This window comes from Lagopus leucura, unplaced genomic scaffold, assembly GCF_019238085.1.
Source record: "Lagopus leucura isolate 7727_CA_CO unplaced genomic scaffold, USGS_WTPT01 Super-Scaffold_100030, whole genome shotgun sequence".
Taxonomy (NCBI): Eukaryota; Metazoa; Chordata; class Aves; order Galliformes; family Phasianidae; genus Lagopus; species Lagopus leucura.
Genome location: NW_024962281.1, coordinates 597,589 through 624,423, shown reverse-complemented (window position 1 = coordinate 624,423; position 26,835 = coordinate 597,589). Strand labels below are relative to the sequence as shown.

Here is a 26,835-nt window from a genome sequence, read left to right as displayed (position 1 = left end):
GGAATTGAGGCTTACCAGGCTCTGCTGTTCCCTATGAAATGAGCGCATGGTTTATTGCTACCTATCCACAAAGGTATTCATTGTTCATTGCAGAATTTGGTATGAATTCATGTGAAAAGCCATTACACACAACACTGTTCACTTTCCATTACACTCCTGCTCCTGCACTTCAATGGGCACTGCTGCTGGCCGTGCTCAACTACCGCTGTCCCCAGTGAGCACCCAGGGAGGTGCCATGAGCGCCTGGCTGGGGTTTGGGCAGAGCACTTTAGGGAACACTGCTCCCTCAGCAGCTCCGGGGCTCTGACTGTGGCCTCCAGACACAGGAGATGCACAAAGTGGGCTGAGTCATATGGAATCCCATCAATATGCCTGGAACGTGTGCTCCAAGCATGGGAGACCCAGCTGATGGCAGTACTCTGCACGCAGCACGTGGCACAGGCAGAGCCGGTGGTGCTCCAGTGAGAGTTATACACATGAATCCGGTGCTTGTTCCACTTTGCAGAACTGCGGGAGCAGCTGCAGCAGTGCATGTGGGGACACAGCCAGGGAGCACCTCGCAGAACTCCTCTGTGTTTGTCTTCGTGCTCTTCTATGGGACTGCAGGGGCTGTGTGCAATGGGGTGAGACCAAAGGAAGACTCATCTGGGGCTGAAGGTAAAGCAGGGGAGTGCTCAGGGAGGAGCCCAGGGGCACACAGAGCTGAAGCACATGTGCCTGTATCTGCAGTACCTGCGGCCACTTGAATTATTCAGCATTGTTCAGCACGTTGCCGTGCAGAAAGTGCCTTCCTACACAGAAGAAAATTCACAGATACTGAGAATTGTGCAGTGTCAGTACAGGATTTAGTGCTCCTACTGCACCCCAGGAGATGCTGCTGTGTTCCCATCAGAACAGAGTGCCAAATGTGCTCGGCAGCCATTTGGGTACAGCTCCTAATGGATGCTGATCTGCACCAGAAGAATGACCCAATGGGACACGCAGCTGCACCCATCCACCCCACTGCCGAGTCCCGGAGTGCAGAGCTCCCCAGCCAGGACTGGAAGGGGCTCCAGGTGCTGTGACAGATCAGGAACGAGAATCTGGGAGGAGGGAGCAGAGAGCAGCCATACAGCATTCCCCATCAAATCGGCTAAGAGAGCTTCCATAGCTGTTCCTCGAGGCACAGGAACTGCTGCAACACGGAGCTCAGTGCCTCCGTTTGGGTGCCCGCAGTGCTGTGTTACACCAGCTCAGTGCCCGTGTTCCCTCGGTGCCGCCCTCCTGCTGTACCAAACGGAGCTCAGCTCTGCCCTGAAGCCACGCTGGATTTCTGATACATTTGTGTGAACAAAAGAGGAACTACTTTTTCTTTTCTTTTTTTTTTTTTTTTTTTCCTTCCATCTGCAATTTTCTACAGTAAATAAGAAAAGGAAATGGAAAACCTTGCAGCAAGCCCCTGAGTGCAGAGGCTTTTACATGGGCTCAGGCGCGAGGCAGGTTGAGCACAAATGGATGTGCTGAGCCAGTGTGGGAGATAAGAGCTCAGTGCTGCTGTAAGGAAGAAGAATTAATGGAGTGAAGGGACAGGAACGACAGGAGCCCGAGCCTGAGCTGCAATGAACAGCAGAATCGGGATGTGACAGCTCTCAGAATATTCCCCTGATCTATGCATGGCCATGGAATACACTTCCTCTGTGTCAACACAATGATCTCATCCTAATGTGGCTGCAAGATATGGCAGACAATTAGTTGGATCTTTTCCTTATCCTGTTCCTAGGTGCCACTCATAAAGGAGCAGGTCCTGCTGCTGTCAGACCCGCAGGAGCAGGGATCGGCCCCTGCAAAGCAGCTCCATGCAGAAGGGAATGGAGTGATGAGCACCAAACATGATGAATGCAAAATGTCCTGCAGTGACCCTGAACCACCTCTCAGCCCCAGGTTAACACTGACAAAATGTACTCACAAAAATGTCCCCAGGTATATCAAAAATAACTAACTGAAGCCATATAACAGGTTGCTGCTGGCAGCAAGAGGCACTCCTGAATGTGCTGATGCTTTTTCATGCTGTGTTGGTGCTTCAGAATGGTTCATCTTCACATAATGGTCCCTTTACCCTAAAAATGCATGAGATACATGGCAGTGCTTTCTCCACCAGATTCATTATCAGGCAGTCAGATAGCCCTACATGAGATCCTCTCTGGCGCTTGGAAAGCTGGAGTACACTGAAATAGCTGTTGAATTGAGCACAGCGCCTCGTATGTCCCCTATGGCTGTTGCTTTCCTGAGACAGTCAGCAGAGGATCAGCGCCTCGGAGTCCAACGAGCTGGGATCTGAGCTGCAGAGCTGTGGGCCCTCCTTGTGTGGGGTGCAGAGCCCTCCAACCACACATGGCCGTGTCCCGCAGCGCTCACTGCCCCGGAGCCACCGCTGGTTCATGGCTCCATCTCCCAGCATGGGAATGCTCACCTGAATAAGAAAGAGAAACTGATTGGAACAATTCTTTTCATTTGTAAGAAGAGAAAAGGTTAAAAGGGGCAAAGAGAAACCAACCTCCTCAAACCTCCGAGGGATCATTTCTAGCAGAGCAATTGCATGAGAGCCGTTCTGTGCTGAATTATGCAGCTCACTTCAGATCTGCCAGGCAGCAGTGGGGCGGGCAGGAGGAGAAGTGCAGGTTGATGATCCCAGGCCCTGCAGCACAGGATGCTCCCCAGCCAGGCTGCCTGGCCCAGCAGCCCTGATGCACCACTGGCCATCAGTGCAGCACAGCCCTGCAGCCAGCAGACATGGCCCAGATCTGCTCCTCCTGCGTGCTGCTGCCAGCCACAGCCCTGCTCTGAAGGGATGCGCTGCCTCCCACCTCAGTCATGCAGGCACCCCGCTGCTGTGTCATTTCCCACTAAGTGCATAACTTCTGCTGAAGGTACTTTCCATTTACCCATGTCTGAACGTTTGCTTCTTTGTTGTTGCATTATGTTTGTAATGAATTTTCATTTTGTATGTTGTAAAGAAATCTCTCATTCATCATGCAAACACCGCTCCGTGTTTCTTCTGCTTAATTCAAAAGCAAAGAATGCAATTTTCAAGTAGAGACAAAAATGATGTTTTTGAAGATTGCGTTTGGTGCAGAATAATTCAAAGTAGATCACAGCTCTTCCACTGCAAGATCCTTGATCACGGTTCCTTCTCTGCTACAGCAATGCTGAAATCCAGGTTTCTGGGTGAGTGCTGCAAACCCAGCAGGGAAATACCTGGAGCTGCTGCTCCTCAGCACTTCCAGCTGTGGGAGGAGGGGAATGCAGGCAGATCTCTGCAGGCTGGGACAGAGCAATGATTCCAAGCCCAGCACCAGGCAGCGAGCAGCTCTGTCTGTGCTGTGCCACCTATTGTGATGCTTGCTGTTCTGAAGTTAAATTGCTGTTTTGGATGTTGTTGGCCTCCACAGTTCAAGATAGGGCTAATTATGAGTAACAGTCTGTACTGTTCTTTTATCAGTTTTTTATTAGAGTGAGGCATTGTATTTGGAGATTCCCTGTGCCAAGTTATCCTCCCAGCTCTGCAGCTCACATCACAGGCTGCTCACATAGGGTAGCAGAAAGGAGAAGGAAACAACTTCTGCTGCTCTGGCTTTGCCCATCACCTGCAGGCACCACGCAGCCCTCTGTGCATGGCAGAGCACCAACCAACGCTCAGTATCTGATCAGAGCTGTAAGCCTTCAGTCCAAGCCCAAAGCAGAGCTCCGTTCACAGCATGCAACTGGTGTGCAAATGGGCTGCAGCCCGGGGGAGGCAACGCCTGCACATCAGAGACAGAGGAAATCACGAATGGATCGGTGCTGTGCTGAGAGAGCTCTCACAGAACTCCATGTGGGAGCTGCAGTGCAGCAGGGCCAGGGGACACACGTGGACGTTGCCCCACAGATCACATCCCCACGTGTGGCCGCACAACACGCAGGGTTTGGGCGTCACGTTGGAGCTGGTCAGCCAGATTTTGAGCTGTGCTGTGGCAGTGAATGATGGGCAGTGATGAGCTGCTCGCACCTCAGATGCTTTGGATAAATGGTTTCTGTTGTGAAGAGACCTCATGCGTTAGAAGCTGTTGCTCATTTGTGAGTTTAAAGCATTCCAAGGACAAACCCAAACGCCTCATGTTGGAAATACCCAAATAATTTTTGTCAGGACGGTATTTCTGATAAAAGCAGATTTTAATCATGATTGCAATGGCGGGCAAGCAAGCAGGAGCACCTATGGACATAACATGACAGTCTTCATACCCTGTTTTCCCCCCTTGCCTCCCCTGTTTCCACACTGGCTGGGTACTCCAGGTTCACAACCTTATCAGAAAGTTTACATTTGTTAATTACTTGTTAATTTGTTTTATCTGATGTCGTCCCCAAGATGTCTCAACACTCTTCTTGTTGATATGGTGACTTTCTTCAGAGTCCTTGTTAAACAAGGAGTAGAGAAGGGAGCTGCCCGATCTTCCTCAATACCTTCTTCAGGCACTCCCTGAGGCATGCAACAAATTATCCTTTTAATTTGCCCAGGATACTCTTGCAGTGTGTGACATACATACATTTTCAGCACTGGCTATACATAAGTTGCTACTAGCTTATATATATATGCTTTTAATTATTTAACTTCTCCCCCTTTAATTCTCTATTACTCAGGTCCTGTCTATCCAGCACCAAAAGCTAGTAGTTTTCCAACATCAAGGGGCTTCTGATTTGTAAAGATATTTATTACATCTGGCTTCCCTTTAACTGAAGGCCCAGAAGTTTTTCAGATGGCTGGACAGACAGGAGCTTCAGTCTTTGTGCTTATAATTTACTTCACTTACCTTACCTAATCTCTATGGATATATATATATATATATATATACACACATACATATTACTTATGTACTGAGTATGTGTTGTTGGGAAAGATTTATCTATGGGATTAGCAATGAAAACTAATCAGAGAACCCCAATAAAGTGGAAAGGCCCCTGAAAAGAACTGTTAGCTCTAATAAAGGTAGCAGATGCCATGAAATTAACAAAATGCTTATTTTGTTCTGATGCAGAAACAACCTTCAATTCCCACACTCTCAATGCGCCAACACCGAAGTGAGATGATCTTGCTGCAAAATCAAACACGTAGTGCTGAATTTCGGTAAATTTATTTGAATTTGAATTTTTCTGAGTGAGAAAAAAGGTGACATCTCAGAAACATCCCCCATCTCTGCCACCCACACCCAGCGCCGCTTCCAGGAACCGTGCCACGTTTATTTTTAGCCACCCGTTTTCACATGAGATTCAAGCGCAAAGCTTTCAGGCTCATGGGAACGAAACGCACTCAGCGCTGAGCTGTGGGCACAGCCAGCACCGCTGCACCCACACTGCGCTGCTCCAGCAGGACGCCTTGCCCAGAGCCCCCCCACAGCTCCCGGTGGGTGCAGCAGCTGGGGAACACCAGGGCATGGGCTCAGCACCCCTGGGTAATATGGGGCACAGCACGGCGAAGGAACGCCCCATCCCCACTGATTTTATCATGCCTGGGATCTCGCTCTTCACTTCAGTAGATGCAGCTAGAAAGTCAAGTTGTCTTTAAGCCCTTCGTTAAAGCCCTGTAAATGCTGCAGCCGTACAGACCACACTCACTAGTGGCTTTGCACCCAACAAACACGGCAGAGGATCAGCAATCACAGTGAGAACAGATTGCAGAGTTACCACCGCCAGCAGGGATGCAACGTGCAGAGCAGAAGCAACAACACCCTGAGCACTGGTAACAGCCCAGCATGGTCTGAGCTGAACACAGGGACAGGAGCATGCTGACCACAGTGCAAGCAGCACAGATCTTTCTAAGGGTTCCCAAACTGCCAAAGGGCACAAAAAAACCTGGTGGGCTGCAGATTTATCCCTTCCTTTGTTCTAAACATGGTAGGGAACGACCCCCAGAACCGCCTGCTCAGCTATTCAGATCACCAATCAGCAATGGGTGCTTCTTTCCATCCAGCATCAAGCAAGGAACACAACACACCATGCAGCACAGCACACCCCACCACACACTGAAGACCACTCGGATGCAGGATCTGTTGCTGACATTTAGGGACATCCCAGTTGATGCTCCAGTACCTGTGCCCAGGGCTTTGCTCCGCCTGCAGCTCCGTGTTGCTCTGGAGGCAGCAGTTGCTCCCGAGGCCACCTCTGGAGATGTGGTTTTAGCTTAACCTCCATCACGAGGTTGCAGGAATTGTTGGTGTTGCTCTTCATTAAATTCAGATTTAAAAACTACAGAGGGATCCAAGCAGGCCTTGACATAAGAACTGTGCTTTCCCAGCGGTGCTGTAGGGGCCCCTGCAGTGTTTCTTCACATGTGGGTGGCATTCCGGGCTCAGCTTGGCTGCACAGCATGCTGGATGTGTGGCAATCCAGGCGACACTCCACAGGGTCTGGGACAGCTCTGCTGTGGGATCTATGTGAGAATGGGATTTATGGCATAGGAGTAAGAGCTATCTGAACATGGCCCATAAAATGGGAAGAATCGTATTTTTCTCTTCAGCAAGTAAGTTTTAACAGCTCTGTTGGGTGCTTATTTGCAGTCACAAGGCAAAAATTTTGTCTCTGCTGTTTATGACCCTTTTACTCATTTCTGCGACAGGAGGGTGGCTCGGAGCGGCGCCAGCGATGCTCTGTTGCTGGGTGTGATTGCTCCGGGGGCTCTTTGATATGCAGCCTTCTGCTGCACTAATGTTCCCATTAGTCTTGATTACCTCTGCAGGGGGTGGTAAAGGCTTCTATAACAGCGTGTCTAGGAAAATCCTTCTTGAGCCCCTGTTCTATTCTTTGTGATATTTCCCAGATCGTTGACGAGATACCAATTGGAGTCATTTCCAGCCCTTCTGTTGGCCTCAGTTCCCATTTCCCCAGGCAGCTGGATGGTTGCTGTGAGGTGTAGGAGCAGCAAACCACTCACTGTGGGTCTCACACGGCCCTGATCTCTTCTGGCTGCTGAAAGCATGCAGCCCAAACCCAGGAGGTATTCAAACACATCAACTGCTCCAAGCATGCTCACAGCTCCGCCAGGAGGAACGGTGATCAAAAATAAATGTGAGGAAGCGCATGTACATAAACCACCACTGTGAGGAAATGGCTGGGGGTGGGATCCGGGGGTTTCACTGTCAGAACAAGAAGTGGAAGGCCATATAAATCCCCCTGCAAAAATTAGATGTTGGCCTACAATATTCAGACTGTGTCATGCAGACCATGGGAGCACAGTGGGATTGAGGCTGATCTGGAATGAAGATGTGCTGGTGAAACCTTATATAATTCATCCCACTCCGGCCTGCAGAAAGCAGCCCCTTTGCAGAAGGACTTTGTCACTGATTCATTCTGGTTGGAGAAGACCTCTCACATCCCCAGGCTCAGCCTCAGCCCCTCACCAGGCCCAATGACCCTGAACCCCAGCAGCACATCTCCATGGTATGGAGCACTCCTATGGGCAGTGACTGCCCTGCTCCCCGGGCAGCTGTGCCGGTGCTGACCACTCTTTCACTGTTAATCAAAGTTTTCACTGTGCTTAACAACAAAAAGATTGTTTTAAAGTAGTCAATAGAGCAGGAAGAGTTAAATGACTTTTCTTTCCCAATGAAGATCACACTAAAACTTCAGGGGGAATTCAGGGCTGGTTCACAAGTGCCATGACAGCCTCTGCTGCTTTGTGGAGAGGGCAGAGCCTTGCCCTCGTGCTGCAATGAAGGCTCAGGGCTGTCACCCTGGGCTAGGGCTCAAGACACCAGGAGCTGTGTGGAGCTGCCCCCCCAAGCAGTGATTCAGACACATCTCCACACCATGCAATTCACTGTGCCAGACACCAATTTGCCATCATTACTACACAGTCCTTTGGTTCAAAGACCACTGAACATTATCTCCCATTACAGCTCGTGCCTCGAAAACACAATGCAAGGGCAGAACAGAGCTGCAAACACACAGCGAAGGACAGAAGCAGCTCCACACCACACAGAGCTGCTGCCATTGCTGCCACGCGGCTGGACGCAGTCAGGATCGAGCCCCATGCCCTGCCCTTGCACCACACCTGGGGAACAGCACTGGGAGACCCCCACTGCCTGGGGACCTGGAGCCGGGCCTCAACCCCCAGGGGCAATGGGCTGCCTGCTGCTGTGCTGCTCTGCTCACATCACTGCACGCTGGGGGTGCACCAGATCTGAATGCTGTGCTATAGGAACAGCTGTGTGCTTAAATCAGCACCGAGATGCTGGTATGTTGAAAACAGCCTCTGGCGCGTCTGAACACTCTGTAAATACAGAGGTAGTACCTCCCGAGATCAATTTATCATTAGTAAGTTATAAAAGCAGGATTTGATGCACGCCAGAGTACAAGCGTGGAAAAATGCCTGTTCTCTATTTCCATTTCTCTCTCCTAAAATTCAGCAGTGATATTAGTATGACCCAATCTATTAAGGGAAAGCAATTATTACAGGTAAGATGTATTAGGTGAGAGTCCAGGCAATAGCTTGAAATGCGTTTTCCACGATATTTTGTCCCAAGTTGAGCACATTAGGGCTTGACTGTAATGCATATAGCTACAATTTTCATGTCTGAAAATGTGTATTAAAACCAGCGCTCACTGATGTTTTAATAAGGATTGAACTGAAGATATCAGTCGGTATCCATTTCAATTCTGGGGGACAATTATCATCCATCAGCAGATGTCACTGTGATTAGAAACCACTGTTAATGATTACAGAGAACAGAGTAGAATTGAACCCAATTGTTTAAGTGACTGCGCAGCCCATCCCTACCTCCAAAGGAGTGGAGAACTGCTCGCCCTCCCCTGCCCCAGGCTGCTGCCAGACCCCCAGCCTGCATTCTGCAGAGCACCTCTGAAAATGGGAGATGACATGGGGATACCCAGCCAGTGCCCAGAGCACCGTCCTGGGGCTGCAGGCAGCCAGTGGGGTTTGGCACATTTGGGAATTCCATCCACTAAGTCATAAAAATTGATAGTTACTCTGATGAAGCAGATACCTTTCCCTCTTTTTATCTCAAAGAATCCCTTCAGGCACACATCTACCATTCTCTGGTTCCTAAGCCTCCTGCATCCATAAACTGCAGACTCCACCAAATGTTCTGTGTACCATACAAGCTCGGGGAAGCCGCACGATCCTGAGGTACCAGCCTGGCAGTGCAGGTGGCACTCTGAACAATGCTCCATGCATCTGGAAAACCATGATCCCTTCCACACATTCAGACTATGGACTTTTTCCCCCCTTTTCTCTTCTCCTGAAGTGCAAGATCCTATGCTTCTGCTGGCACCTGCAGCCCCTCCGTGGCTGGCCCTCAAGACAGAGCATGTGTGCGGAAACAAAGCTGGTACACATGTAAATAGCAGAGAGTCAGCCACCTTCTCTCATTTATCTGCTCTATGAAATGCAGAACAGGTTGCAGAGCAAGATAATGCTCCCTGTGCCAGAGCAGATAGTGCTGGATGGCAGCTTGTCCTTCTCCAGGAGAAACAAGGATGAACAAAACATAACACACAAGTTATTTGAGAAATGTGGGTTAAATTGTCTTGATCTGAAAGAAAACAATCCTTTCCCAATTTTCCCTGCTGGCAATTTGGCTTACAGCTCCTTTCTAGTCCTGAAAAGCCTGCACTTTGCCAGCTGCACCCAATCCCTGCACAGCACTGTGATGGCAGTGCTCCTTTCCTGGCTGCAGGGCAGGAGGCAAAGTGCCACCCAGTGCCCCTGCTGGCACATCCCTCTGCTACAGTGCTATATGCAACCTCTAACACTAAACTCTGTGGGTGAAACACAGAAATGGTGCAGTCAGTTCTGGTTGGTGGGAAACAGTCACCTAGGCATTTTGACCTCATTGGTAGCCTCTGCTGCAGAGCTGCACCTTGTCTGCCCATCCAGGTGCTGTCAGCATGGGCATGGTGAGCTGAGCAAGAGAGCTGAGCGGGAGCACGGTTACACACAGGACAGCACAGTTTGAGGATAAAAAAAAAGGACTATGGAATATGGAGAAGACAAGGCACTGCCTTCTTAGGTGGATCAGACTCTACACTGCCTTCTCCCATAGAACAGCAGATGTGTTCCTGATGCTCAGCATATGATGGATCTGAGCTGATGGCAGCCTCAGCGCAGCCCAGAGCACCCTGCTCCTCCCCTGCAGGTTGGTGGGCTGCAGAGGCCTCTGGATGCACCCCAGGAGACAGCAGGAGGAAGGAGATCTGCTGGTAGGTCAGGGACAAGGCAGAACCCCTCAGATTCAGCTCTCCCCCGTTCCAGGAGTTGGCACACAGCTCTCAGTGCCCTTTCCAGGATTCAGCAGCACTGATGGTGACTTAGAAAATGCTTAAAACTGAGCTATGTCACTGGGTGGGGCAGTGCTTTCAGGAGGCAGAGCTGCAGGTAATTCCTTTCATTCACCCTGTGATAGTCACTTGTATTTATTTACTCACAACAGCACTAAGTAGGACTTAAGATATCCTGTAACAAATATCTCCCATCTCCAATTCAACTTTCAATCACCCAAATCACTGAAACAAGCAATTCAGACGTATGCAGAACTGAATTTTCCATCCAATTTAGTTATATAATTGAGAGAGTATTTTCAGTCTTAATTAAAATCTATAATCTAAAAACACGCTTTTCCCACTCCGAGCATCACCGGTGTAAGCAAGAAGCAGGAGCCCTGTTCTTCCAGCGCCGGGCTGAACAGATTGATTTACAGAAGCCAACTTCAGAGCACTTCAATTCGCTCCTCGGGAGGGGAAGGACCATCCCCTCACAGTGCCTGCAGGGGGGAGCGCAGCACCCACCCCCAGCACCGCCCCCAGCACAGCACAGCCACTGCCCAAGGAAACCCCCCGATGTGGGGCACCCAGCAGGAGAACAAAGCCGGAGAGACGGATAGCTCAGCGAGGAGCAGGGCAGCTCATCAGTTTTAATACGTTACTCATTGGCAAGGGGCATTGACTTTCATGGAGCTCCGCTGATGTACTGCAGCACGTATTTAAAGAGCAGAAGCCTCATGGAAATCTTCGGAGTGCATTAAAAAAAGGCTGTTCCATCCGTGACAGCAAATCTATTTCTGTCATCACCTTCTATCAGGAGGAGCTCTCCCATCCAAACAGGGCGCACCAAAAGGCCGAGCTGTCTGAGCTCCCCGTTTGTGAATGCACTTTATACAGCAGCTTTATGGAGCTTAATTGCAAATAATAGATTTCTGTAGATTTATTTATCTCCTGTAGAGAATTTAATCAAAAGTTACATTAGCGCTACACAATTCACCTCTGGACAAAGAGGATTTTACATCGTCCAGTATCGATTTTTGATACAGATCTGGAAAACGCCGTTACGTTTCTGTTGAGTTTCATGTGTTCCGTTCTACATGAAGCAATGCAGTGCTGCCACGATGCTCCTACACATTGAGGAGGAGCTGCTGCAGCTGCCTCAGCACTGCACAGCACTGCACGGACACGCACCATTGCAGTGCACCACGTGAGCCCAGGGATCCGAATTAAGTCCAACAACCACATTATTACACCTGGAAAAATGAGACCAGGAGCAGCCCCCAAGCGAGGATCGGGTACTGCAAAGTTTCGATCAAAAAGAGCTGCACAGTGAATAACCTGGGCACAATGCTACAGCTGTTTTGCCTTTGTGAATTAAAAAATCAATTACAAGTGAGCCTTGCTTCTTTTCTTTGAATGGAGACGTGGCAACGTGATGGATGCTGCAAGAATGCCTTTGGAGGATGGCAAAGAGAGAGCAGCATTTTTATGTCAGAAAGAAATGAAAATCATACAGAACACCCTGAAGTTTTTGTCAGCATTTCATCCCACAGCGCAGCCCCAGAGGAAGGCTCTCGGAGGAGAGGCAGCGCTCAGCAGAGCCGTCCAGCAGAGTTACGCTCACCCACAGAAACCCAAATTCAAGCTGGATTTCTCATTTCCTATGGGGAAACTCAAATGGATGATTTCAATACAGCGGATTGTTAGGCGCCGTCTTTCAAATGGGCATTTTGCTTTAAAAATTGGAAACAAGATGAAGCCAACTTCAAATGCTAACCCAGAAAGAGGCATAACATCTCCAATATATCTGCTGGTCTTCTTTTATTTATAACACTGAAAGTCGAGTTCCGCTGTGTATCAAAACACCTTTTGAAATGCTGATTTGGAAGAAAAAATCTTGTTTTGAAACAGGTCACTTGGGAAATAATACTCAAAACATTACATTAATATAGTGGCTGTCACTTGTGTAATAGTCCTATTTACTTGGTAGAAGGAAGCTTAAATGTTCAGAAGAAATGAATTAGCATAGTGTTTCCATTGGAAACTAACCATAGGGTAGGTGTGCTTTCGTATTTGGGTAGCTGTGGTCCTTTAAACTATTCTGCTTTGCCCCGCTTTCCTCTGCTGGAGGGGTCAGAACAAATAAAACGCTTCCATTTATATTCCTTTTCATTTTTCAGATCCCAGATAGTTACCACGTTATACAGAGTGCTTTATTTATTGGTTCAACACCGGTGTCTCACTGCACGCTCACACACTTTGCAGATATACAGACATATGGAAGTGTGCAGTAAATGAACTGTGAATCAGTTTAATGTAGAACCCAGGATTCCCACACATCCAGCAGAAGGCAATTAGGAAAGAGACGGGTGGCAGAGGAACACTCAGCTCTGGAGTGAATGCCCTCAGGAAACACCCAGCGCCGCGCAGCCCCTGCATCCCCTGCAGCCATCAGCTCACGGATCAGGACTAACAAGTGACCGTGGGCCTTCCTTCACCAACTACTTTATAGCCTTTAGAACTACTGAGATACAGTTTCTCCTTCAGTGTGCAGAGCACAGAGAACCCCTTGGAGAAGGGCAGCCTGCAGCAAGGTGTGAGCACTGCCATCCATGGAGCGGGTCAGGAGCACGCAGAGCACACCTGTGCTGTTTGCCTTCACCATGCCAAGTTTTGGGGACAGGGACACGCTGAGGTGTGCCCAGCACTGCTGCTCACACTGATCCCCATGGGGACGCAGCTTTGGGGAGCTCACAGCCCCTCATGTCCGGGGGATAAATCAGGCTTAGAGTGGGGCATTTCTCAGCACCCTGCTGCTGCACACAGGTCCTGTATCCTCCCGCGGTTCCCTGATCAGCACAGGGGAAGCATGCAGCAGCAGAAGGCAGGAGAGGTTCTGGATCTCATTGCCAAGGTGTCACAAAACACAACTGCTGCCATTCCCCAAGCTGACACCAGGTCCTGCAGTGACAGTGCTGTGAGGAGCATCACCAGCCCTGAGGAGAGCACTCTGCTGCTGCAATCAGTGCCCTCCTCACACAACCTGCATTTCTTTCAGGATAACCAGTGCTGACATCACACCACCACCCCCAGAGTGATACTGGGCTTTGCTGCTATGAGCAAGAGAAGAGGAAAAGGCAGTGAGTGCAGCAGTGTGAGATGGGGCCCTGCAGCTCTGCAGGACCTCCTTTCCATTCCTCCAAAGCACACATCTCACAAATGGGCAGGACTCACTTAAACCATCTCTTAATGCATTTCTAAGGAAACTGCACAACTATTTTCTGTCCTGAAGTGACTCAGCAGTGGGGAATACATGTTAAACAAAACAGAACAGCTTTTATCTGTTCTCGTGCTCCCTCTGCTTTCATTGCACGTGGGCTGTTTGGCTGAGCAGTGGGACAGGAGAGATGGGAGTGCTGCTCTCTCCTTGTTCTGCTGATGTGATGACAATGGGAGGATTATTTCTTAATTTCCAGTGTGTAAGTGGGCAATTATTGTCCAATTAGACTTGCTTAACCTCTCTGTATCTCATTTTGCTGTCCATAAAACAAAAATAACAGCACTTACCACTCTCACTGGGACACTGTAGAGATTTATTTGTTAATGTATGCATAGCACAATGAAAATGAAAAGCGGTGCACATTGGCTAAGCGTAAGTATTAATAATGAATCGCTGTTAGCATTGTTAGCGTGGCCGTGGCTCCAGGAAGGGTGTGGGGCTTGGAGCTGGAATGGCACAGCCAGGCTCCACCTGTGGGGCTCAGAGCGGTGGTTCCCTGGAACACTGGGAATGGGGGCTGCTGAGGTGAGGACTCAGCTGCAATTGTTGCAAAGTCTGGCACATACTTTTACCTTAAATCTAAAAGAATGTGATGTAGCAACTAAGATAATAGGCTCTAAAATTTCCTGATTGAGGAAATGCACCGCTTGAGGTGTCCTCAGTACCCAGAGAGCAGCATGGGGCTGGGTGTGCAGGCTTGCAGCTGCTCCGTGCTGCTACAAACGGAAATAAAAATTAATTAAAAAATCCATCATCAGCTTTGGCAGCAGCTTGCAGTCAGCAGTGCAGACTCCGAAGGAGAGGAACTCACAGAGCAGGAGGCAGAGCCCTTTCTTTCTAGCCCTGCTGCCCAGCCCTCAGTTTGGGGAGCAGAAGGGAAGTGTCAGCAGCACGTGAGAACCTGCTGCTCTGTGCTGGTGGCCGTGCAGAGCTGCACCGCTCCTCCTGGAGCAGCAGCTGAAGCCAAACCTCAGCCCTAGGGCACAGTGCTGCCACAGAGCAGGGACAGCTCTGCAGGTATATGGGGCACCCCATGTCCCCAGCGCCCACTGATTTGTGTCTGCTGCCTGAGAATTGTGCCACGACACCCACTAGGGATAATTTAATTAAAACCCACACTAGCTGCTGCATGGGAACACAGCAACAACTGATGTATTTTATCCATCAAGGAGCAAATACAATTTCAGAAGCGTTCTTTCCTCAGCTCGGTTCTCAATGAATCACTTGGATGGAACCCAGCAGATCACCACTGCTCCTTCTGCCATCCGTCCCACTGAGAAACACCAAACAGCACTGTGATCTCACAGCACGTGCACACACCTCTCACACACCTCTCACACCTCACACACACCTCTCACACACACCAGTCTGCCCGTCTGCAAGGGGCCATGCCCTCAGTGCTGCTCTGCCCTGTGCTGCAGCCCCAGGTCCAGCAGTGGCCACAGAGTTCCCAGTGCTGGAAACACAGGTAAGTAACACTGCTGGGCTCTATGCCAGGACTGTGGCCATTAATTAATAGCTCTGAGCCTTATTCCTTCCTGTGTACTGCAAGAAGACGGAATCCCAGCCGGGCACACAGACGCCACTGTCGTGTTTTCTCTTTGAAAAACATAGAAAAGATAAACTCTACCCAGGAGTACCTATCAGCCTCACCCTGACACAGGGAGCATTGATCCAACACCCGGCCCAATGCTGCTGCCTAACAAAAGCAGTGACCAAACAGCTCCTTTTGCAATTATCTGTCCAGCAAATCATTTCTAACAGAGAGGTGAATCAACACAGGGCTGTGGAGACCATTGCTGCAACACCAGAGATTAATCTGGTGGCACATGTAGGTGTAGGGGTAATGTGCTAATGAGTTATTGATTTTTTTAATTAAACTTTACTAGTATCACATTTTCAATCTAAATGAATGCATCATTAGAGTAATTAATAGCAAAGCATTAACAAGAACTGTCTGAAATTGCAATCAGTGTGCAGGGGCCCTCTCACCACAGCCGGCAGGTGAGTGCAGACAGCAATGCCATCCCCAGCTCAGCACAACCCACCTCTCCTCGCCACACAACAGCATTTGACACACCACAAAACTGTGCCACTGCACTAATTTGGCCTTAATGAAGCTGGCAACAGTCAGGAGATGGGCACAAAGAGCAGGAACCTCAGGGCAGGCTGCAGGAGGGATCCTGAGTGCTGCATAGGTGTCCACTTAAATCTCACTATAAACTCTTTAGTTTGACTTTACACCACTGCTGATATCACTGTGTGTTTCTTGGGGACAACCAGAACTGTTGTCCTATTTTGAAGAATTCCTTTAGGGTTAATTAAACCGAAAAAACCCTTCCAAGGACTGAGCAGGTTTAACTGATCACAATGTGGTGATGCTGGGACCCCAGGGAGGACCATCAGCACTGCACTCAGCTGAGAGGATTCCTTGTGCTCCCGTAGCAGGGCATCAAGCAAGAGAAAGTAACCCCTCACTAATTTTCCTAATAAACCTCTTCTAAACATGATAATTCCTAATTTCACGGTGCACATGGGCTGGTTGTGGAGGTTTGCTAAGGTACCAAAACCGTGACAAAAAGGGCACAGGCCCAGAAACTGGACAGCAGCACTTGCAGCAAAGCAGCCTGTGGCATCCCTGTGCTCTGCGCCTCAGTAGCATTGTCCTACCTGAGAGGGGAAGGGACAGACTCAGGGAGAGATGGGTTTAGATGCACCACTATCGGACAGAGGATGCACAGTGACACACTGGGGTCACACAGCAGCTGGGGGCCGTGCGGGTGCAGAGCTGTGTGTATCCAGGGAGCCCTTCCTTCCTGCTCACCTGTGGGTGTTGGAAGGTAAATGAGTGCTACAGCAAGGCAGGAGCAAGGTAAAGGTTTGAAGTCGTGGCTGCCCTTGGTGCAGACCAGGAGATGCTCTGCAGCCTGCACTGCAGGACTGCCCTATTCCTGTTCCACAGCCTTATTCCTATTCCACAGGCAAAAGCACTGCGCAGCCACAGATGGTGTCACTGCAGTTCAAATGGCTCTCACAGATTCCTCATGGTCCCTTGTGCCCTTAAATCATATACATGTAGATTTGCACGTTAAGCTGCCTGGCAATCTAGCTGGTCTCATGGGAATAGATAAGGATAAAGCAGCATCAAGTCGTGCTTTTTTTGTGTGTGTGTTTTTTGTGGATTTTTTTCCCATAATGGAAATAGAGCTATTATCAGAACAACATGACATTAAGTAAATGATATTACTGCAAATATCCACCAATTTCCATAATGCTTCAATGCTGCATTTCCATAATTTCATACACTCCTCTTTTTCTTTTCATTTAATGCCGCTTCTTGCAGACAGGAGCTCAGAGCTGGGGTTGGTTCTACGTGCTGAGGCCATCAGCCAACAGTGGAGGTGCAAACCCACCTCTGTGCCACCCAGCACCATTATCTCCAAACCCAAAATTGGGGCTGCTCTGCTGAACTCATCACCAGCTGCTCCCCTCCTTGTGCCAAAGCACTGCCCCATGTAGCACAGCCTCTGAACCGCTTCATCCTGTGCAATTCCAGTCCATTCCCAGCCTATGCACATAGAGGCAGTGCTAGCAGAGCCCTGGGAGCACTGAGCACAGCCCCCAGGAGACGAGCACCTGCTAGCAGTGCCATGGGACACAGAGCACACGGGGCACACGGGGCACACAGCTCCCTGCTCACAGCACTGCCCTGAGCGTCCAGCTGATGGGATGCACCAGGTCTGCAGGTGGATCAATAGAAGTCAGAGTCCCTGCAGAGGGATGCATGCCATCGCTGGCATTATCTGGGAATTTCAGACTTGTCTTGGGGTGTCTAATGGAAAGTCTGAACACAGCAGCACAAATTTTGATCCACACAAGAGTCTCAACCACAGACTGCCTTCCTATCTCACGTGAACGGTCAAGGCAGTGAATTAATTTCCCACGTTTGCTACAAGTTAACATGAGGAGCTTCGGCTCAGGAAAGCACCGAGTCGTACGCTGACCTTTACATCTGCTTTTATTCCAGTTTTTCACTACCATGAGAATTGTCCCCTCGAGGAGGGGCCGTGCTGGGCAGCCCCAGAGCTGCTGATGCCCCTCAGGGAACAGTGTCCTCCCATACAACAGGGGCGGAATTCCAATTGCTTTGTCAGCTATCTGCAAGCAAAGGTACATCAAATCATATCTCTGTTTTACACCCCCAATCAAACACACTCAAAATTCACTGTGTTGCATATTCTACTTTTTATCTAATCACTCACACGGTGAGATTTGTCTTCCCTAATTGAAAATCAGTGCAAGCAATTCCACAGTGTGTTTCCCTCTGCATGTGGATCTGGGACTCGGTAACAAGGAACTGCAGTAAAAGCAACCTCAGCATTCACCCTCTGTGAATGTTTTGCAAATGAAGCATCTTCAAACATTGCAGAGCAAACCTGAACGAAGGGGAAAGTCGATTCATCTGAGGAATCCAGCTGATATTCCAAGCTCCCTCTCTCATGGCTGGTGCTGCTGGGAAGCTCCTTCAATCCACACTCATCACCATCCCTCAGAGCACCTCCAGCCGCTGCTGGCCGAACGGCCCTCACACTGATGGATTCGTTCCATCTTTGTTTCAATGTTTCTGTCCTCCCAGTCCTTCTCCAACATAATTTCATTATCCTCAGGCTTCGCATGGTTTTTTAATTATTGTTATTATTTATATAGCATGGCGCACGCAGAAAAATTTAATCATGTTGTTTATATGAGCTAACCTAATAGACTAATGGGAAAATTAAGCATTTCCTTCCCACCATTGGCACAAACGCAATTTCTTTCCTCGCTCTCATTAGCACAGTGTTTATAGAACCCGATGTTGCTGGAGGTGGAAGTCTGTTTTCTCCAAAGAACAGGTAAACCATAACATATGACAAATCCCTCCCGCCCCAATCCCTCAGTGAATGTATTTTAGTCCTGTCATGGAATAATTAACAAAGGAACCAAAGAATCGAGTCTGGGGTAATGAAAAACCTGAGGAGCTTTTAGGGAGCTCAGAAAAAAAAAGTCTTGAAGAAAGAAAAAAAGGACTCACTGGAAATGTGGCACAGAACTGCAGACAAAATGGTTTTGGTTCTCACGGAAGAATTGTGTTCCACAACAACAAAGAAAAGCCAGAGGACACCACTGATAAACGCTTACATTGTTGTACACCTACAAAGTTTCTCTGGGAGTCTTTCAGATTGAGACTTTTAAATAAATTCTCCAGTGGAACACCAAGAGGTTTCTCCTGCTCTGTAAAACCAAGCACAGAACAGGAACTTATCCAAAACTGCCCAAGCAGAACGTCTCATTAACACACAGATTTCCAAAGGCACAAGGTATCTACCAGGTCCATCCCTTTATTATCTGAACTGTAATGGAATAATTAAGCAGTTCTACTGCTCCCCTGGAAGAGAAATATGTAACTGCTTCAAAGGAAACAGAGACGACCGCAGCGTGGAACAACCGACCACCAGCAGCACCATGTGCTCGTTCCATCTGCCCATCGCACTGCAGATGTGCTGAAGGCCTCACATCTGATATCCATTCATGAATACTTTCTAACTGACATCCTTGGAAACAGTAATCTGCTTCTGCTGTGTCTCAGCGGGACATGGGCACAGGAGGAGCATTATGAAAAGGGCACTGAAAGCAGGTAATGAGAGCTCATCCAATGCAATCACATGGTAACAGGCATACAGGATTAGGATGAGGATTACACATTTAGGATAAGAATTTTTCAGGACGTGTAGTCTGACAAAACACTGCTCAGGAAACAAAGCTGAGCTCGATTTCTCCTTCCAGACCAGGGCAGCCCTGCACAGGGATTTCCTTCAGCTCTCAGTTGACTGAGCAGAGATCAGTCCTCCCTTGGTGACTGGCAGAGCTGACCTTACAGATACAGCAGTTTTTAAATGAAAACAATCACTTCCGTGACAAAGCAAATAATTACATGAGAGAACAGCATCCAGTCAGAAAGAATACGCAAAGAGAAGGCCAGCCCTGGTCTGTAGGAGGCAGAAACAATAAAAAACATGCAAGGGAGAAGACTGCTTCTGGATTGCCCAAAGGGTGGGCAGCACCAGAAGGAGCAGCAGACGTGGTTGGATTGCTGTGCTTAGATAGCTGGGGCAGATAATGGAAGTTTCCCTGGGAGGCTCTAATTAGGCACCCATCGTCCCCCTACGTTCCTGTTTCACAAGGACAAGGACACACGGGCTGCTCGCTGGGCACAGATTGCCTCTGCTGTGGGAAGCCCCTCTGTTCACTGCCTGGGAAGGAATTGCACTGCGTGAATCTGTCAGGGACCATCATTAGGTGCCTGCTCACGGTGTGCAGGGCTGTGCCAGCACTCGGTTACAATGCAAGCTCTAAAAGCAGGGTAGCACCACTTCAAAGGTAATGGAATTCCACCAGGAGAAAGAATATTGGCTTTAGAGGTCTAAAAACCCTGAGACGCTGCTCTGAGGCCAGCTGTGACTCATCTGCTCTGTTATGGCCAGGTTATGATTTTCAGTTGCACTCTTTAACAACCATGATTAATTTGATTGGATTTTGTTACATTTCTGCAATTTTCTGGTATTAGGTTATATTAATTAAAAAAAAAGAAAAAAAGAGAGACAGAGAGAAAGAGACATAAGGAGAGGAGTTTGCCTACCCCAAACCCCCTGGAGTGGAAGTCTTCCTCATAAGGGCTTTTGATCCAAGCCTATGTACATTTTCAATTGGATGATCTATGACATAATAAGATCTGTCAAACAGAAGTCAACTCACTGGAACTGAAATATGACTTGACATCCACATTACCCAGCACAGAGCAGAGAGATATTAGGGAAGAGAAAGAAGAGGTGACAAAAACATCCCATTCATGGAGAGCAGTGGTCACATTTCATTGTAATGTGAACGGGAATCATTTGGCACTTTAATCACAGCGGCATCTCCCCTGTGAGAAGTGATAACAGAGGAGCTGTGCTGCTCTGCGTGTCTCATAGAGAGGGCTGCTCTGTGGTGCTGAGAGCAGAGGTGCTTGGGGAGGGCTGAGAAGACAGTCCAGGTCACCCAGAACTGCAGGTTTGGCTGCAGATCCAGAAGTGAGAAGAGGTCACCTGTAGGGCTCTGCCAGTAGTGGGGCTCTGCTCCTGGAGAAGAGCTCTGCGCTGGAGCAGGATGTGCTGCACGGGGTTTGATCAAATAATTGCTGCCTGGGGAGGGAATTGCTGCAGAGACACCCTCCATTTGTGCAATCATTTCAGAGATCTGAGCTTTATTAAGTGATCATCTGTGCTCCCCCTGCAATGGGTTCTGTTAGAGATGAGGGATAGATACATAAAATGTGACTTATAAAATTATAAAATATGCAGGAACCATAAGGTCCACAAATATTTGGCTCTCTCCAGAAGTGATTTGACAAAGAAGATTAAACTTCTTGTTATGCTATTCCCTCGTTAACAGTCCACTTAATATTTGACTAAGCATTATGCAGGATAAAAGAGGACCAGAAAGTATCTCCTAACTCTGTACAGAAAGAATGAGGGCATGTTCAGACGGGCTGGCCAACATCAGAGCTCCTGCCCCTCAATGCCATCAAAGTGAGATTTCATCTCCTGCAGCTGCACTCATCAGTGCTGGCAGCACGACAGGAAGCAGCGGGGCTGCACGTGCTGCCCACCCTGTGGCTGATGCCCACCCTGTGGCTGATGCCCACCCTGTGGCTGAGCGCCATGCTCCAGCTGGGGGAAGCAATCCTATTCAATCCCAGTCTCCATCTTTTAGCCAGTAAGGAGCAGCAGACCCCCACAGCTCACTGCCATAACGTGTAATTATGTGCACCTTTTCCTGGGGCACCTCATTCACAGAACGATTGAGGTTGGAAGAGTAAAGACCCCTAAAGGCCATCAGGTCCCACTCCCTGCAAAGAGCAGAAACGCCCACAGCTCCACTGGTGCTCAGAGCCCCCCAGCCTGTCCTGGCTATGTGCAGGGATGGGCACCACCACTCCTCTGGGCATCCTTTGCCAGCACCTCATGCCCTTAGTGTGAATAACCTTTTCCTACACCCAGCCTAAATCTCTCCTCTTTTAGTCTGAAACCAGCTCTGCTTCTGCTCCTTTTGCCTTCAGCAAGCACAGATTCAGACCATAAAAAAGCCAATAAGCCATAGCTCACAATATCTCCTTAAAGCAAGATTTTAATACTTGGAGATTCATTTTTGTACCAATTCAGTTCAAAATCATATTTATCTCCCACTAAGTGGAAACAAAAAATTCACGCCAGAAGCAATATTCTGATATTTGCTGAATGGAATGAGCCCCACGGAGCCAGCACACAGAGCTATGAGCACGCTGCCCCCCCAGCGCCTCCCACTGAAAGCACTGGCTGTGAAGTTCCTGACCTGCTCTGCCCACCAGCAGACCTGTAGGAACCCATAGGAGGAACAAGGTCTATCAGAAAAATCAATGTACATTTTTTTCTGCACTTAATTCATGTCTTTCATTGATTATACCACTACAGACTGATGAAGCACAACTGCAAGAAAAGATCTGAACGTTGAGGAAGTTATCAATCTATGTAGTGAAGGTAGCGCTCCAGATCTAAGCTGCTGGACGGATTTCCATGCTAGCCCTTACATTTAACTAAAATAGGAATCCCTGCATGGTTTCATGTAGTACAAAGACCCATTTTCAGTTACAATACATTATATGCTGCTAATTCATAAATGGTAAATAAGCTAAAAAATTGTTATTCATAAGCATCTGAAGATTAAAGCAGAGCCGAGTCGATCCCAGCTTACATTTGTATTAGGGGATTTGTAGGCTGATAAACTGAATGGCCCATGAGTGCAGAGAAGGGCAGGAGGAGCTCAGCCTGAAGCCTGTGAGCAGAGAGCGGCAGCAACGCATTTCCTGCGCTGGCAGAAGCATCCCAGCTCTTTCTGCTGTTGGGAATTCATCTACAGAACTGGCATGGGAGAGTATTCCTGTAATTACTACAGTGAAAGGAAAAAAGTTCCAGAACTGCTTAGCACTGAAAGCACTGTATTTGCCATAGCTGCCCACTTTCCAGCACATCTTTTTTTTTTTTTTTTTGGAAGTCAGCTCAGATCACCCCTGTTTTCCAGGTTATTTTGCTAGCAGACCTGAACATAGAGAGCTGCAGGTCACGAGGAACGCTCAGGACAGGGCTCTGCTCCAAGAGAGGACAGAACACCCCTTGCTGCCGGCCCTCGTGTCCCACCAGCTCCCTGCAGCCACTGGCAGATGCTGGCTGCAGTGCCTTGAGGCTGCGAGCAGCTCAGCACGCTGTGCTGGAAGGGGGCCCTGCACACAGCACCCCTGAGCCACAAATGTCACTTTGAGGGCTGACAACCAGAAAGAAACACACCTGGTAGGTGTGAGTGCAGGCAGCTGATAGGAGGGAACTGAAGCAAATGCAGTGCGCGCTTTTTTCTTTTTTAATATTTTAAAGTCAATATGGGATGGGATATGTACACAGCTGGTGAGAAATATTTCTAAAATTCCCACTGTCTGGGTGGCTGAAGCTGTCTTGAAGGCTATATTACCCTAATACAAATAAGCCAAGTAAAAACTGATTAAAGTAATCAGAGTGGTGCAAAGCAAACAGCATGCATTCCTCAGCACAACCCCTGCCTTGTAACTGCAGCCAGGCATTCTGGATTAGATTTATTTTATGCTATGTCAACATAATCATAGCTATATGGCTGCAATCCACCACAATGATATTTCGGGGTGGGAAATCTGCATGTCTGCAAGTTTTGTAATGGCCTCTTTATTGCACTCCTGTAGTTCCTAGAATTTCTAAAAGTGGGTATTAGCATAATGCTCATAAAGAATATTAATGGGCTACAGCAGAGCAATCCGGGCACAGAGCAGCCCTGAGACACGGCACAGAGCACTGGAATGGTACTGCAGGGATGGCAGTGCTGTGGGGCACCACCAGGTCACCATCACCACATGGGGCAGCACTGCCCCGCAGAGACTCATGTGAAGACAAAGCTGTGATGGTAACAGTTGACACCACTCCAGCTTCATGGAGCCACTCATCTTTGTTCTTGGAACGATCTCAGTGCCAGAAGCCCCTCGCCATGCTGTCAGTGGCACACCTCCCTGCAGCACTCCTTGCTGATGCAGTGCTGGTTTCGGTGCCCACACTGCATACAACACAAGGAGCTCTGCCCCTGCTCTGCTTTCTTGCAAGCCAGCCTGAGCTGCCCCCACCCACACAGAAACCCCATACAGATCACTGACAGCTTTTGAGCTTGTTGCTCTCTGCCGTACAGGAAGGTGGGTGATTTCTGCTGGCAAGGGCTGTGCTGGAGGAGCAGACCCAAGTGAGTTCTCTGGGTGAGCGGGCTGAGAATGGAGGTACTGGGACACCTCACTCCGATATAGAACATAAACAGCATAGAGCTGGCACGGTGAAGCTGAGCTCAGCACTTTTGTAAGTGAAGAAAAAGGAGAGGGAAATTCCAGCTGCACAGATGATGAACTACACTGCACCTTTCTGGGCACAGACTCTGATATCAATCAGCACTTTGTTGCTGTCTGATGTAAACGTGCTCTGACATTCACAGTTTGACTTCAGGATTTCCCATTTTAGCCACTGTGTATTTGCAATTCTTCATTCATTTACTGCTGCCAAAATAAGCCACTGCTACCACCCCGACTGTGCTGCCTTCTCATGGCACTCTCACTGTTCGCACCAATTAATGCATGGATTCCAGCAGGTGAGCTGCTTCTTTCCTCCTGGGAATGATATATTCAATTACCACCAACAGATACACATATGAGGGGGAGCAAAACAAACGCTTTTTATTTCTAATCCACACATAGATGACTGTTTTCAGCTCAGATTTATGCACTGGTTTTTGCATTAGAAAAAGCAAACCTATTCTCCCCAATCCTATGCATTCCACTGTCCATCCTTTAAAACACTCCCATGACTCTGGGCTGTGGCTGTCTATAACAACACAGGGAGCAGTGCCAGCCCTCACCTTGGGCATCAGTTACCAGGGGAGGGCTGCAGTCCTGTCCTGTGCTGAGTCACATACACCACACTATGAGCACCCAGGCACGATGTGTACAAATGAGGACCCTTGGGAATTCAGGGCCTGATCTAACAGGAGGTAAATTATTATCACAATATCACAGCCTGCCTCTACAGCTCCTGTGTCACTTTCATCTGGTTTTTGTTGTTGGTGGTTTTTTTTTGTTTGTTTGTTTTTGTTGGTTTTGTTTTTTTTTTTCATTTTGTCATTACTGAGCCACCCCCATGCCCAAACCAGATCCTCACATCCACCAGAACCTCCCCTCAGCTCTCAGCCTCCACCCACACCCTACACCCATCTCCGCCTTCCCAAGGAGCTGCCAGCAGCACCCAGCTCCCCCTGCTCATTGCAGCATTCCCAGTGACACAGCAGCACTGGCACAGCTGTCTCATTCTGCTGCCCCAGTCACCTATTGCTGCTCAGCCACCTTCATTCTGCAGCCTCCCAACCTGGAGATGATGGAGCATGCCAGTGCGATTTTTCTTTCCTGTTTGAAACCACAAACACAAAACCACTGTGCTGAATGACTGCATAAATACCACATCTTCCTAGGAAAAGCTTTAAAAAGTAATTCCAAAACGACAGGTTCTGTGCCTTCCAGAAGCCCACACAAATGTACTTCCTATGCCCAGAAGGGGACAGAGCCCAGTGCTCTGCTGTGTGCTCACAGCACCATTGCTCAGATGGAACCCCAGCCCTCCTCACTCTGTAAGGATCAAACCAGCAAACCTTTCAAACCTTGTTATTTTTGGCAGCTTATCTATGTGTACAGAAGCCAATTATTGTAGGAACGCATTCAGGTTTTGCTCAGCTTCGTTTTGAAGATCCAGCAACCCCTTCTCTGCTGTTCCTGGATAGCTTAAAGGACGCAGTGGCTGAAGAGCCAGAAGGGATCTCGTTGGTGGGAATGCTGGGCATTTCCTTTGAGTATTAACACAGAAATGCTACTTTAAATACCTCAATATGCACAACCACCTGCTTACACTCATTTTCCACAAAAAATAAAAAAATAAAAAAATAAAAAAGCCAGAATCCTCCCAGGTTGTTTTTACAAGTTCCTACCTCACAAGCAGGCCCTGCTGTGACCACAACAGCTCCTCCAGTACCCCACCCTGAGCCCAGCACACAGCAGAGGTAGCAGCAAGGAGCAGCATCCATCACGGCTGCCAACCCTGCGCCAAGGCGAGCTCAGGGGGGACAAGGAGCAACCTGAGTGCACCCAACCCAGAGCAGCACTCAGTTCCAGGTCTCCCCTGAGCTCTGAGTCAAGGCAAAGCCACTGCAGAGACAAAACCAAACCCAAAAGGATCTGAGAGTTTCTCGTGTTTGTCCTCCCTTCTTGTGATTTCCTATTTGAAGAAAGAAAAGAAGGAAGGGAGGTCTTCTAAAGGGCATTTGCAAAAGTTTCCTCTCCTGTTTACATCAGTCTGCCATGTTTTTAGTACAACAGAAAGTCCTTTCTCCACACCTCCCTGCAGCCCCACGTCCCCTGCCACCGCACAGCTGAGCGCACTGGGCTCAGCACACAGCCTTGTTCCTCACTGAGGAGCTCACTTGGACTCTTCCTTTCTGATCCAGTCAAGGTCAAAGCAAAGAAGCAGTATGTCATGTTCCACCGAGAGAAAAGGGAATTAAAAGCAAACGATGCACTTTGGTAATGCTGAGCTCCATCGTGCCCTGTAGGACAGCACACAGGCAGGTCGTGGTGCACGAGTGAGTAGAGAACACTGACATGGTCCTTCCTGCTCACCCAAACACAGCAGAGATCCATGTTTGTGCCCTAGCTCCTCCTTCTTTTGTGCTTTATTATATATATTTATATTTATATATATATATATTTATATATATGACATAGAAAAAAATTTCCTTGAAAAATATTAAGCTTGCGTGGTTTGAAGTGGAAATGTTCTCCCAAACACTGGAGCAGGTTAGTTTGATGCCTGAATGCTTTGATGTATGTTTGGATGAGGACAGCTCTAAAGTTTAAAAACACTTCTGCTGATTTCTCTCTTCTTGTGCTTTCTCTACACACAGCTTTGAAGGGGGGCTGTTGGTCATGGCAGAAACCAGCACAAGAAGTCAATATTTCGATGCTAGTGAGCACTTCAGGAAAAGCTGCTGGATGGCAGCTGGCACAGCTGTGTTGACGGGAGAGGGAGAAGAAACTGCACTGATCCTGGACCATG

The 26,835-nt window shown here is 48.5% G+C and overlaps 1 long non-coding RNA gene across 1 annotated transcript in view; it reads right to left on the bottom strand.

The window, feature by feature from the left end:
• Positions 1 to 4,354: 4,354 nt before the first annotated feature.
• Positions 4,355 to 26,835, bottom strand: part of LOC122185524 — a 40,166-nt gene continuing 17,685 nt past the window's right edge. Inside the window, exon 3 of the long non-coding RNA XR_006180906.1 lies at positions 4,355 to 4,492. This is a non-coding gene — a long non-coding RNA (uncharacterized LOC122185524). The remainder of the gene's footprint in view (positions 4,493 to 26,835) is intronic.